We start from the raw sequence: 12,409 nt of genomic DNA, 5'->3' as shown, positions 1-12,409 counted from the left end.
AGGAAGGTAGAGGTAAAAGGAAAGCCATGTCAGCAGCTTCCAGTCTTGATATGTGGCAGGCTTTACTCTGATCCTAATATCACGGGTGGGAAGGTAGCTGGGAGATAGTTCACTTCATCCACCTGGGTCCCTTCTCCAAAAGCATCATGTGACTCAAGATCACTCCTCTCTCCACAGCTTCCTGAAGTTTCAGCTAAGGCAGCAGAGAAGGGGTACAGTGTAGATCTTCTTCAAGATGTCGTGAAGTCTGCCTGGCGGGACCCTGGACACAGAGAACAGCAGCTGTTTGCAGAAGTGGATTGAGCAGAAGAACTTTTGTGAGTTGACTGAAGACAGATGAAGTTGTTCCCTTTGCGACTATGAGCTGCTGCTGGGAGGAGATGAGGGAGGCGGCAAGGACTTTGTGGGAAGCAGGGCAAGTGGCGACGGCAAGTGGCAGGCAGCAAGAGGTGAGCAGCAGGCGGCAAGCGGTGAGTGGCAAGAGACAAGCGGCAGGCGGTAAGAGGCGAGCAGCAAGAGGCAGAAGGCAGAAGGCAGAAGGCAGGCAGTGAGTGGCAGGCAGCAAGAGGCGAGTGGCAGGCGGCAGGAGGCAGGCGCTATGTGGCAAGCGGCAGGGGGCAAGAGGTGAGCGGCAGGTGGCAGGTGGCAGGCTGCGAGCGGCAAGAGGCAAGCGGCAGGAGGTGAGCAGCAGGCAGCAGGGGGCAGGCTGTGAGCGGTAGGCAGAAAAGAGGTGAGCAGCAGGAGGCAGGCGGCAGGCAGCGAGTGGCAGGTGGCAGGCGGCAAGCAGCAAGAGGCGAGTGGCAGGCAGCAGGAGGCAGGCGGCAAGCGGCAAGCAGCCAGTGGCAAGCAGCGGGCGACGAGCGGCAGGTGGCAGGCAGTGAGCAGCAAGAGGTGAGCGGCAGGTGGTAAGAGGTGAGCGGCGGGGGAAAGGCGGCGAGTGGCAAGCGGCGGGCGGCAAGTGGCAGGTGGCAGGAGGTGAGCAGCAAGAGGTGAGCGGCAACAGGCAGGAGGCAGGTGGCGGGCGGTGAGTGGCAGGCGGCAAGTGGCAAGAGGTAAGCGGCAGGTGGTGAGAGGTGAGCGGCAGGCAGCAAGAGGTGAGCGGCAGGAGCAGGTGGCGCGCAGCGAGTGGCAGGCAGGGGGCAGTGAGTGGCAGGTGGCAGGTGGTGAGCGGCAAGAGGCGAGCAGCAATAGGCAGGAGGCAGGTGGCAGGTGGTAAGTGGCAGGTGGCGAGTGACAAAAGGCGAGCAGCAGGTGGTGAGTGGTGAGAGGTGAGCAGCAGGCGGCAAGAGGTGAGCGGCAGGCCGCAGGGGGCGATGAGAGGCGAGCAGCAGGTGGTGAGTGGTGAGTGGTGAGAGGTGAGCAGCGGGCGGCAAGAGGTGAGCGGCAGGCCGCAGGGGGCGGTGAGAGGCGAGCAGCAGGGGGCAGGCAGCAGGCAGCAAGCGGCGAGAGACGAGGAGCGGCGGGCCCAGGAGGAGCACCTCAGAGGTGGGTGACGTGGGGCGCAGTCAGTTGTCGGCAGCGGGGATGCAGGCCGCGGAGCTCCCGAGGCAGGTAGAGGCAGGGGCGGGCGGTGGCCGCGGAGGACACCGTCGGTGGGTGCGGGCGGGCGGCGTGTGTCCTTGGCTGGCAGCTGCCAGGCGGCGGGTGCCCCCGGTAGGCAGTGGGCTGCAGGCAGCTGCGCCTTGGCGGAGGGCGACATTGGCCAGAGGCAGCGCGCACTGGTGGCAGTTAGTCGGCAGTGGGTGCTGCGGAGAGGCGGTGAGGAGGGCGGCAGGTAGCCACGCCACAAGAAAGGAATTTAAAGAGGTTCTGCTTTCAGGAAAAACAAGATTTACAATAGATTTCTGGATAATTGACAACAATTTCCCATCACATCCACATTCTCTCTGCTGTGTTAGGACAGCAGCACCATTCTCAGGTTTCTCTTTTCTTTAGCTGCCCTTAAATTGGTCCCCTTTGGGCTTCCATCCTTGAGTTCATGGATAACTAAAATTTGCCGTGTCCACTAGGTCTAGCAAATTTGCAAAAGTACACCGTTCTGTGGCCACGTTGCAGTTGCCAGACACTGTCCACAAAGTCTCTGGAAAATCCTTAAAATTTGCATTCTTATATAGAAAATTCCAGTTTGTTACTTAAACTCTGGTACAACTACTGAACTGTATTATGTATGCCCTCTTCTTAGCCATTTTCCTCTAAGGTCTTTCTTTGTTCCTCCTAATAGTCTTCATAGAGTGCAATTTAGTATTTTTAGAGAGATGTCTCCTCATTCTTCAAATACTAGCAAAAAAATCCCTTTGTTCACATAAATGGGTATCCTTTCTGTCACCTTCTTCCTGGTTCTTGTTAGACTTACTATAACTTTGGCCAGAATGTCATCCTTGTTGATAATAAGCCAGAATGTTAAATCCTGCAGGATGTTTTATTTTGATTTTGCTTTAAGTGCATTTTATTAGGCATCTTTTCTCTTTGCACATTCTGAGGTGGGCTTGGAAGGAGGGTAGTGAAAAGGGCTAGGAGAAAACATGCAGCTGCAAGAAGTCTGTGAAATCTAGGATCAGTGGTGGTGGTAGGAGTTCAGATAGCATGGCCAGGGAAGGACTCACTGAGAAGGCCTCCTTCCAAATAGTGCAAATTGATGACATTTTTTCACATCTGTAAAAATGATTTTCTTTCATATTTTTTAAAGGCAGCTAATGGCAGCTGACTATTATTTGAATCTATTGAGGATGGTGGTACGGGCTTTGCTTGCAGCAAGAGAGATTGCAGTCTGAGAGAAAGGCGAATGGGATATAAGTGCAGATAGAACTACTCGTGGTGGGTTCCCTTGTACCCTGCTCTGATCTGACCTGACCCTAATTAAGAGTCCCTGGTGACTCCTGCAGTGTCTGCTGTAAGGGTGCTTCTAAGGATATATCCATCATGTTGTTCAGCGCCCCTTTTATGAAGACCCTTCAGGAAAAGCTTTTCCGAGTTTTATTGTCATCTTTTGTTCAATTATTCAACAGATACTCACTGAGGGTCCTATTAAGTGCCTGACTCCATCCTAGGAGAAAAAAACCAGACCTCTGTGTTCATGGACCTTAGCAATGGGGGAAATAAATATAAATAAATTATCAAATAAGTAAATTAAACATTTTTAGGTTGCGATTAGGTGCTTTGAAAACAAAACAAAACAGGTGAAGCAATACCCTCTTAGGATAGAGGGCAAGGAGACAGCTTTCCATTGGGCAGAAACCTCTTCTTTGGGGATAGGACTCTGAGCTAAGAGCTGAAGGACAAGAGCAAGTTAGACATCAAAACTCCGAGGAGAGGGCGTTCCAGGAGAAGGAACACAGAGCAAAGATCTGGAGTCAGGAATGACCTGGTGCATTTAAGGAACAAAAAGGAGACCCGAGTGGCAACAGTGTGGTGAGGAAGCAGAGAGATGCTAGCTGCTGAAATCGAAGGGCCCAGAAGGACCCACAATCAGCTTTTCTAGGTGGCGGGAGAAGCTGCTAGAGCTTAGAAACACACCAGGGCTGCTCTGCCGTGTTTATCTTTCGGGCCCCATGGACTGGATATCTTAACCATTTCCCTTTCTCCTCCACTGCTCAAAAGCTTAGGACCAGATTTGCAATTTTTGTTAAGTGCCTGGCAACCTGCATTTTTATTAACATCATTCCTGACCCATCTTGTGCTCAATTCTGTGTGTCATTTTTTTCTCTCTCTCTAACATGTCTTCTTGTACCTAGTCTGGGTTTCTGTTATCTTTGGGTAAGTCATTTCAGATCTTTTTTTGGATGAAGGTAGGTGTACAGTACATACATACACCAGCACTGGTGAAAGGATGAGGGCAGTGACGTCTCTTTCATGAAGCCTTTGGAAATAGGCTAGATATTTATCTGTCCAGCTAAATTCAGAGGCTGGCTCCTCTCTGACTTTCTGCTCCTTGGGTTTCAGCCTGTGGCTGTGGTTTGGCAGGGACTACGGTCTACTCTCGTTATTTGCAGAAGGGTAATCTCCATATTGCGATGTATGTCAGCAAGTCCAAGAGCTCTTTTTCCGAGTACTGACGTGGGGAAATTATCTTCACTCCTTGGAACAAAAAGCCTACCCTACTGGGAACATTCAGCAGATGAATTTGAAAACTTGTTTCTCTGTGGTTTTTCCTGAGGATGTCAGGCAACCAGAAGGTACGATTGAAATGGTCTGTTGGATAAGAAATTCCTTGAAGCATTGTGGTCAAGAGGAGAGTAAAAAATTCCAGCCTCTTACTCTCCTGAGAGTCGGGACCTCACAAACAGCTGGTGTAAAGGTGGCTGCACAGATGAAGCGGAGAGGAGCAACAGGCAGCGAGAACTGGGCTCTTCAGACAGTTTCCTCTTCTCAATCCTCCTTTGGCCTGTGTTTGTGGTGTCCACCATTCTCCTCGTTAGCAGTCTCAGTTCTTCAATCATCCTTGGTGTCCCTCTCTGTCCACCCCACTGGTGGCCAAGTTCTATCTGCTCTTTCTTTTGAATCTGCATCTTGCTTTCTGTGCCCACAGATACTCTCTTACTCCGTGCTTTCAATAAAGATCTCCATACCTGTTGCCACAGATGCCTAATGTTTTTCTCCACCCCTAGCCTCATCTCCCTTTAACTAAATTCTTCTTAAAAGAGCCCCTTCCTCACAAGTCTTCCATGACTCCCTGTATCTACTGCCTTAAACTCAAACACCTTTGGCTTCCAACTCATCTTCCTCCATTCATTGCTCTTCCCAAAGTGATCCCAGATGCTTTTTCTGATCTCATCTACCATGACTCTGCTACACGTGTTCCTATACTCTAAGCAAACTGTCTTCCTTGCTATTTTAAAAACAACTAAATTTTCTAATCTCATGCTGTTACTCATCTTGTACTTTTTACCAGATATGCCTTCTTTCTATATCTATTATTTAAAAATATGCACAGGATTAATGGCATGTTTCCCGAGTCTCCCCAAATAAATGCAGTTTTCTGCTCCTCAGACCTCCCCCACACTTTACTATTTGCCTCTAGTGGAATTTTACACATTTTGCTCCACACTAATTATTTTTCTTATTGATAGTCCTGTTACAAGGGGCATAAAACTTTTGTTCTCCATAATCCTTAAAGGAGACCTTGCACAGGATAGGTACTCAGTAAATATTTATGGAACCCAAAGCATGTTCCTAACTATCCTATGGTGATTCTGCAGCCACCTCTGTAGGAAGGAAAGGAGGAAGACAAAGAGAAATACCACTGGGAGTTTGTGCCTGGCCACCTCAAAAGGTATAAGATGGCTCCAAACAAAAATGGGGACTATTCTCCAAATCCCAGATATCTAAGAAGCCACAGAGCAGTTTTAGAATTCCAGAGAAATGTAAGTTTATTCCAGAAACTCTCTGAAGTGCCAAAAAGAACTGAGATCTAGGGATTTACCCAGACTATGTGGAACTGCTGTGGGCCTCTCTGAGTGTTGTGGTCCCCATAGGCACTTAGCTCACGGGTGATCCCAGGTATGGCAAAACCACCCTGGGCTGACCTCAGTCCCCGGGGCATCTCTAGCTCTTGACTGAGCTAGAACTTGAGGACTTGAGAACACAAGCCAGGGACTTTGTCACATTGTGGTAACCATCCTGTTCTTTCTTGTCTAAACTGTCATCTAAAAAAAAGGTAAGTGTGTGTGTGACTTGGGCAGAGGCAGAGGAGATGCCCTTACAGGTTCTCTCTAGGTCAATGGACAAAGAGAAAGGCCAGAGATTATTCTCCAAGTAACAAAGTAGTATATTTGTTTGCTTTAAAATAACTATCTTTCTCTAAATCTAATGTTAACCTGAGCCAAAATTGCCTCCCTTCATTCACTCCAGATGTATTTATTGAGTGCTCGTTAGATGCCAGATGCTTTTCTGGACTTGGGACACACCACTGAACATTACAAACATCAGATCCCTCCAAGATGATCCGGGCCATCTGCCGGTGGTGACCACAGGCCTGTCCATGTTCCCTGTTGGTGACACCCTTTTGAATATAAGACAGTCATACTCAGTGAACAGTATAAGACATCATGAAGGAGGAGCTGGGTGAAATCAGGGAAAGAATTTGAATATTAAGTCTTTATTGGTGCCATGCTTTCCCATGTAAATATCTCATTGAGAAGCTGCCTGCCCATGTGGCTAAGCCCACAGGGGCACAGGTTACTACCAGCCCTTCTGTAAGCCTTCATGTGAGCCTACATGCATGTTTTTCAAGTCATCACCTCTCCTCTACCCACTCCTCTCCAAAATAAAAAAAGCAGAGGGCCTATTTCTTCCTTATTATTGTGCCTTTTCATGCTGCTTCTCACATCTGGCTTCTGCCATAACTGGCAGCAGAAGTGCTGACCTATCATGAGAAAGACTTTCTGGGACACGTGGCTTGTGCAGCAGCAGCCACAGCAGCAGAAGTACAGGAAATCTCATGAGACGGTCTGTTCTTGAACCCTTGCCAGCCTTCTCCCGCGGACTCATGAGATAAAGAGAAGCATCCAAGTTGCAAGGGAGGTAATTGGAATAGAGTCCCAGTTTTCAGCTCTTTGAGGGTCGCCCATAACCAGCAGGAAGACCACTGGGCACAACTGTTAGGCTTCACCATAGCCTGTAACCATGGTGTTATATGTTGAGATACTTTCTGTTGTAATGGTTCCAGGAACCCAGGGAGCCCAGCAGTTAATACCATCAGTAAAGGGCATCAAGTAAGGCCTTCTTTGCACGAGCTATAACGTGTTGGCTCGTGGAAACTCTGCTGCAGAGTCCAGGGAAGTCATGGGAAAGGGGAGGGACAGTGGACTGTTGTTTTGTGAGACAACGAGGTAGCTGCTTCTAAAGAGGTAAGGGAGCAGCCTGACTTCTGTGGGGGACTCAAGATGAGTCTTGTACAATTGGACAGTTTAGCTAACTAATCACATACAAATACGAGCTCTGGGATGAAGATACTGGCCCCAAGCCAGCAGACTTCTGAACGTTTCATTGCTTATAATTAAGAGGGCAGGGGGAGAAAGAAAGAGAGAAAGAATGAGAGAGAAAGGCAAGAAAGAGAGCGAGAGAGAGAGAGAGAAGAAAGAAAGAAAGAGAAAGAAGGGAGGGAGGGAGGGAACTAAAGAAAGAACTTTCTCTGCCACATCTTCCGCAAGTGTCCTTTCCAGATACAGCAAGCTCCATTCTGAGAAAGGGCTGGGCCTCTCCGCCAGTGTTTACCAAGAGTGCTGTGCTCACCAGGCAGGGACACTGGCCCCGGGCCGAATGCTCTGAGCCGCCTAGTCCTCCCAGGCACATGTCCAGCTACAGCACCCTTCCCTTTGTGTTAGGGCACATTTGATCCTTGGGTACATACCTGGAGAGCTGCAAATTATGGGGTGGTTTAATTCTGACTTACATACAACAAAAGCCCTGGGCCAGGCACAGCCCCAGCCTTAGAGAAAGCATCTAATGACCCCAGTGGATGACTTCTTCAGGAACGACTGGTACGTAACCTAAAATGAAGGAAGAATGAGAAGCAGGTTGAAATATGGCCAGAGACCAGAGACCGACCCTGATCAACCATTACTCATCAGTCTAGGATTCCAGAAACTCCCTCTGCCCCTTCTCTTACCTGCAGGGGAACTCCTCCCCAGCCTGAAAACAGAAAGAGCAGAGCTGGAGATGGACCGAGGCTTGGTGGATTACGGCCTAGAATGGGCCTTACCAGTGGGGAGCCTAGGGCTGGGGTCCCCACCCTGTGCTCAGTTGAAGAAAAATCTTGCTCGTCCACCGGGCACACTAATAATGTGCCTCTGGCAGGGGTGAGAAGGTTCCTAGGCTGCTGGTCATTTGTGTGGCAGGTATTACATAACTGAATTACGAAACGCAATTGATGATGTGTTTGCTTAATACGCTTAGTCTTTCTAAAGAAAACACAGATATGGCTACTTTTAAATGGATTTCTATCTCCCTGCTCTCCACCGCACACAGCTAGCTTGCTGCTCTGACCCACTCTGCACATTCTTTTACAATCTACAATCAGGCTGTGAGGGCAAGCATTTCTTTAATAGGCATATAATAGAGGTAATAAAATGAAAGATATATTCAAAACATCCTTTTCCAAAGCCTGGTAATGGTCGGTTTATTTAAGATAAATTTTCTTCTGGGTAGGGGTGGGGGATACAGAGGTTTTATCACGTCTTCTTCTGGGCAAATGCTGTCAGCTTCCCAGTACCACCCCCAACCCCCCAAAACAAAAACATACAGGAAACCTTGTCACTTTGGTTGCTTACAGACCAACCAGATACGTTTTCTTATCAGCATCTATTAACCCTAGGGCTGTTGTCAAAAGTTGCATTTTTTTGGTTTTGTTTAAGGTTATACCTTTGGTATAACTATCAAGGTTATACCATAATTATAAAAAGTTTGGGATAAAATTAAAAATTCCAAGTCTCTGCCCACGGCCAACCCATTTCTAAAAAAATCCAAAGTAACAATATTTCTGCCGTAAGAACGCTGGCAATGTGTAGGTCTTTCACCTGCCTTCTCTGATCCTTCTGACTGAATGACGTAAGTTGGCACCATTTTATCACCCTCACCACACACCATGGAGATGTGTCACCAGATCCCCCACTGAAGGAGGACCCAGCTGAGGGTGTGCCGTTGGCCTGCAGACAGCACTTCCCTGTGGGCTCCCTCAGGGCTGCCTCAGCGGCTAGGCCTCCTCCTGAGGGGGCACTGAGTGAGGAGGGGTGGAAAGGCCCAGCGTTGCAGCCCACTGCAGGGTGACTATGATGGGCAACCTGCGCCTCCCACCTGCCCACTGGGGCAGCCTGGGCTCTGTCAGACCTGCGCTGCAGTTTGATTTCTTCCCCTGCCTCTGCCTCCCATCCTTTCACAGGTGTTGGCCCCTAAAAAATATCTGCTTCCCAAACACCAGCTCAACACCTTCCAGAGAACCCAGCCCGTGAGTGTGGGTGCCAAAACCCAAGGGGTGAAATGGGGCCTTGGGACTGGACCACTCTGCTCTGGTGGCAAAGGGGCTCCAGTCACTGGTGGTAAGTGGAGCACAGGCAGACCCTGTGTGAAGTGGGGCTTCAGTTGTCAAACTTTCACTTCTGGGAACTGGCGGGTGGGAGGGGGTGTGGGTGGAGGGGAGCACACTAGCCTGTGAGATACTATGGGGTTTGCGGTGGGTGGCGGGAAGGATGATGGCGGTGGATGCTATAACCACGCACCACGGATGTGCTGCATGAAGATGATGAACAGCTCCTGAAGAGTAACAGGCAACTGGAAGCCAGGTGCAGAAGCCAGAGCACCTCTTCGGCTGATGCAAAGAAACTTCTGTGCCCTGCAGAGGAGGACTGGAGAAAGCCAAGGGCCAAGCTCATGACTTAAGAGGCACTGAGTTTGAAAGATAATTAAATGCCCAACCAAGGCAGATCTGTTGTGCCAAGTTCAGAGCGCTGGCTGGAAAAACCTGGGGCCCTGGGACCTTGCATGGAGACATTTGGGTGGATTTACCCACCACAAGACACATGCCTGCCTCCCTCATGGTGTCTAGGTTTGAGCACAGCTGGAAGGGCGGCCAGCCTGATGAGGGAGACAGAGCCTATACCACAAAGGGGCTGGAAGAACTGGACAGAATATACTGGCGGGAGCCAGGGGACCAACATATAATTAAATCTGAGGGTGTTTGCCCAAGGGAGCTAAAACAAATACACGGACAGGGAAGGGTTTATGGATTTGGCAGAAATCGTTGGAGATTCAAAACTTAACACCCTGGAAAGGATCCCAAGAAATAGTGTGAACTTGCTAATAGGACGACTCTCAGAATCATAAAACCAGTGGTGGTCTACAACTAAGGAAGTTGAAATGGCAGAACTGTAATGGTGCATATTGGGGGAAGGGATCAAAAGGCTATGGGAACAGTCATGTGGCAGTGACTGTACTAGGCTTAGCCGGATGAGCCACCTAATGCTTATGTCCTGCAGGAGTGCTCAAAGGAAACACACCGTTCATCAAGGCCATAGAACGTGCTAGGGGAAAGCTAAACAGCCGCTCTCCTCCATAGGCCAAGGCTGCTGGGAGTGGAACCTGTGACAGCCATGGTTTGCTTATAGCAAGAGGGACGATGGGACCCTGAAATAATAAAGGCCAGGAGACAGCACTTAACTGCCCAAGTCAAGAGGTTGTAATTATTGAAAAGACTAGCAAGGTCAGAGTGGCAGCCAAGGAGGCTTGATCCACAGAGAACTGTGGGGACAGTTAATAGGACATGGGGTTCCTAGGACACAGTAGAGGGGAAGTTGATGAGGGTATTGCTTAGCTTGGATCAGCAGAAAAAAAATCACGGGATGACTGGGAGATGAAGCATACATGAGAGGATATGGGGGGTCATCCCAATGCTAAGTCACCCTTCCTTGCACAATCCCTAGACAGGAGCCAGTTTACAGACCTGGAACACACCGTCTGATGAGGTGGTTGGGTCTCCAGGCAGCAACCTACAACACCATGACAAGTGAGCAGGGCATTTCTCTAGTCCTTTCCTAAAGGATCTATGGTTATTTATTTGGGTAGCTATATACTAGGTAAAGGAAAAGATCAGACATTTTGAGGACTGGGGTGCAGGGTCTGAACTGACAGTGCTATCCAGAGATCTGAAGTCTAATCACAGCCCTCCTGGAGGGTGAATAAAGGCCAGATGTAAATGGAGTCCCAGTGAAGTTCTGCTCACAGCTGGCGCACTGGGTGTGCGGGCTCACCTGGCTGTCACTTCCATCCTGCATGTATAATTGGGACTGACATATTTGGTCCAAGTCCCACATTGGGTCCTTAGTTTATGAGGTAAGAGTTACAGTGGAGAAAGCCTCATGGAAGCTTCTGAAACTGCCCTTGCCGGGGATAATAAATTAAAAAGACATTGTTACATCCCAGGGGGGGATGATAGAGATTAGTGTCATCCTTCAATATCAAAAAGATTCAGGAGTGGTGGTTTCTATCTTGTTTCTATTGATTCACCAGTCTGCTCTCTGCAAAACCAGATGAATCTGGGAGTATAACTGTAGATCAGTGCAAATTCAGATAAATAGTAGCCAGATTGCAGTTGATTCAGATTAGGAATTTTGGCCAGAATAGGCTAATGTGGCTAATGTTATGAGCCTCAGGACCATTGATTGGGTGAGTGCATTTTCTATCCCAGTTGAAAAAGAGGATCAGAAGCAGTTTACATTTTGTCCCAGAGCTGTGTTCACTCTCCTGTCTTCTGTCTTAATAAAATCCAAAGAGAGCCAGACTCCCTAGACATTCCACAGTGTATCACAATGATCCAAGATATTGATGATATTATGTTAACCAGGCCAGATTAACACAAGAGACGGCTAGTTTGTCAGAGGCCTTGGTAAGGCACACGTGCCCCACAGGGTGGGAAACAAATCCTAGATTCAGCGGCCTACAACTTCTATATAATTTTGGGGGTCTAGTGCTAGAGTGTGCTTGGAAATGCTCTTTAAAAGAAAATACAAAAAAAAAAAAGCCAGTGGATCTTTTCTGGTTCTGGAAGCAGCTTATTCCAGTGCTAGGAATGGATGGAAGGAAGGCTACCAGATTTGAGCGAGGCTCAGACCAGGCAAATGCTGTGCAGCAGGTTCAGGCTGCAGGGCAAGGATCCCCGCCGCTTGGACCACATGATGCAGCAGAACCTACAGTGTCAGAAGCACCATGGTAAGGAAGGAAGCCATGTGGAATTTGTGGAAAGCCCTAGAAGAGTCACGTGGAGCAAAGCCATGCAATTCACCACAGATGAATTACATACTTTTAGAAAAACAACTCTGTGTATGGTTCTGGGCCCAGAGAGAAACTGAATGCCTGAACGAGTGACACCAAGTGACCATGAGTCCAGAGCTGCTCATCTTGAGCTGGATCCTGTCATATCCATCAATTCATAAGATCAGGTGGGCCTGGCAATAATTCATTATAAAATTAAAGTGGGGCATCTGGGACTGAGCATGAGCAGGTTAGAGGGCACAAGCAGGCTGCACAGCAGAGAGCTCAGACCCCACGATTGCCCGCCACTGTGGTCTCAGCGGCCCCCTCAGCTCATACCCATGGCTGTACGCATGATTCTTAACCAGCTGAAGGAGGACCCATAAGCACAGCTTGCTCTGTGGATAGATATGTACTTGCGTGCAAGTTGAATGTTGATGACATGCACTGTACTCTCATTCAGGACTGGCCTTGGAAAGGAAGGGGCAAGAGGCAATCCTCCCAATGAGCAGACCTTTGAGCAGTGCACAGGGTCACCACACTGTGGAAAGAGCAGCAGCCTGAGGTGAGGATACATGTGGACTCGTATACTGGATTATATTCTCACAGGAATGATTCGTGATGCCCTCAGGGGGACATGCGACTTCCCATGGGGGTGTCTGTCTTTGTC

At 48.9% G+C, this 12,409-nt stretch overlaps 1 long non-coding RNA gene across 1 annotated transcript; it reads right to left on the bottom strand.

The window, feature by feature from the left end:
• Positions 1-7,352: 7,352 nt before the first annotated feature.
• LOC108389617 (uncharacterized) lies at positions 7,353-8,011 on the bottom strand. Its single transcript, XR_001851301.3, has 2 exons — positions 7,607-8,011; positions 7,353-7,487 (listed from the first exon to the last, which is right to left on the bottom strand). It is a non-coding gene; the product is annotated as an uncharacterized lncRNA (long non-coding RNA).
• Positions 8,012-12,409: the final 4,398 nt, after the last annotated feature.

This window comes from Manis javanica, chromosome 11 (genome assembly GCF_040802235.1).
Source record: "Manis javanica isolate MJ-LG chromosome 11, MJ_LKY, whole genome shotgun sequence".
Lineage (NCBI taxonomy): Eukaryota > Metazoa > Chordata > Mammalia > Pholidota > Manidae > Manis > Manis javanica.
The sequence above is the reverse complement of the archived record's forward strand: the minus strand, read 5'-3'. Positions and strand labels throughout refer to the sequence as shown.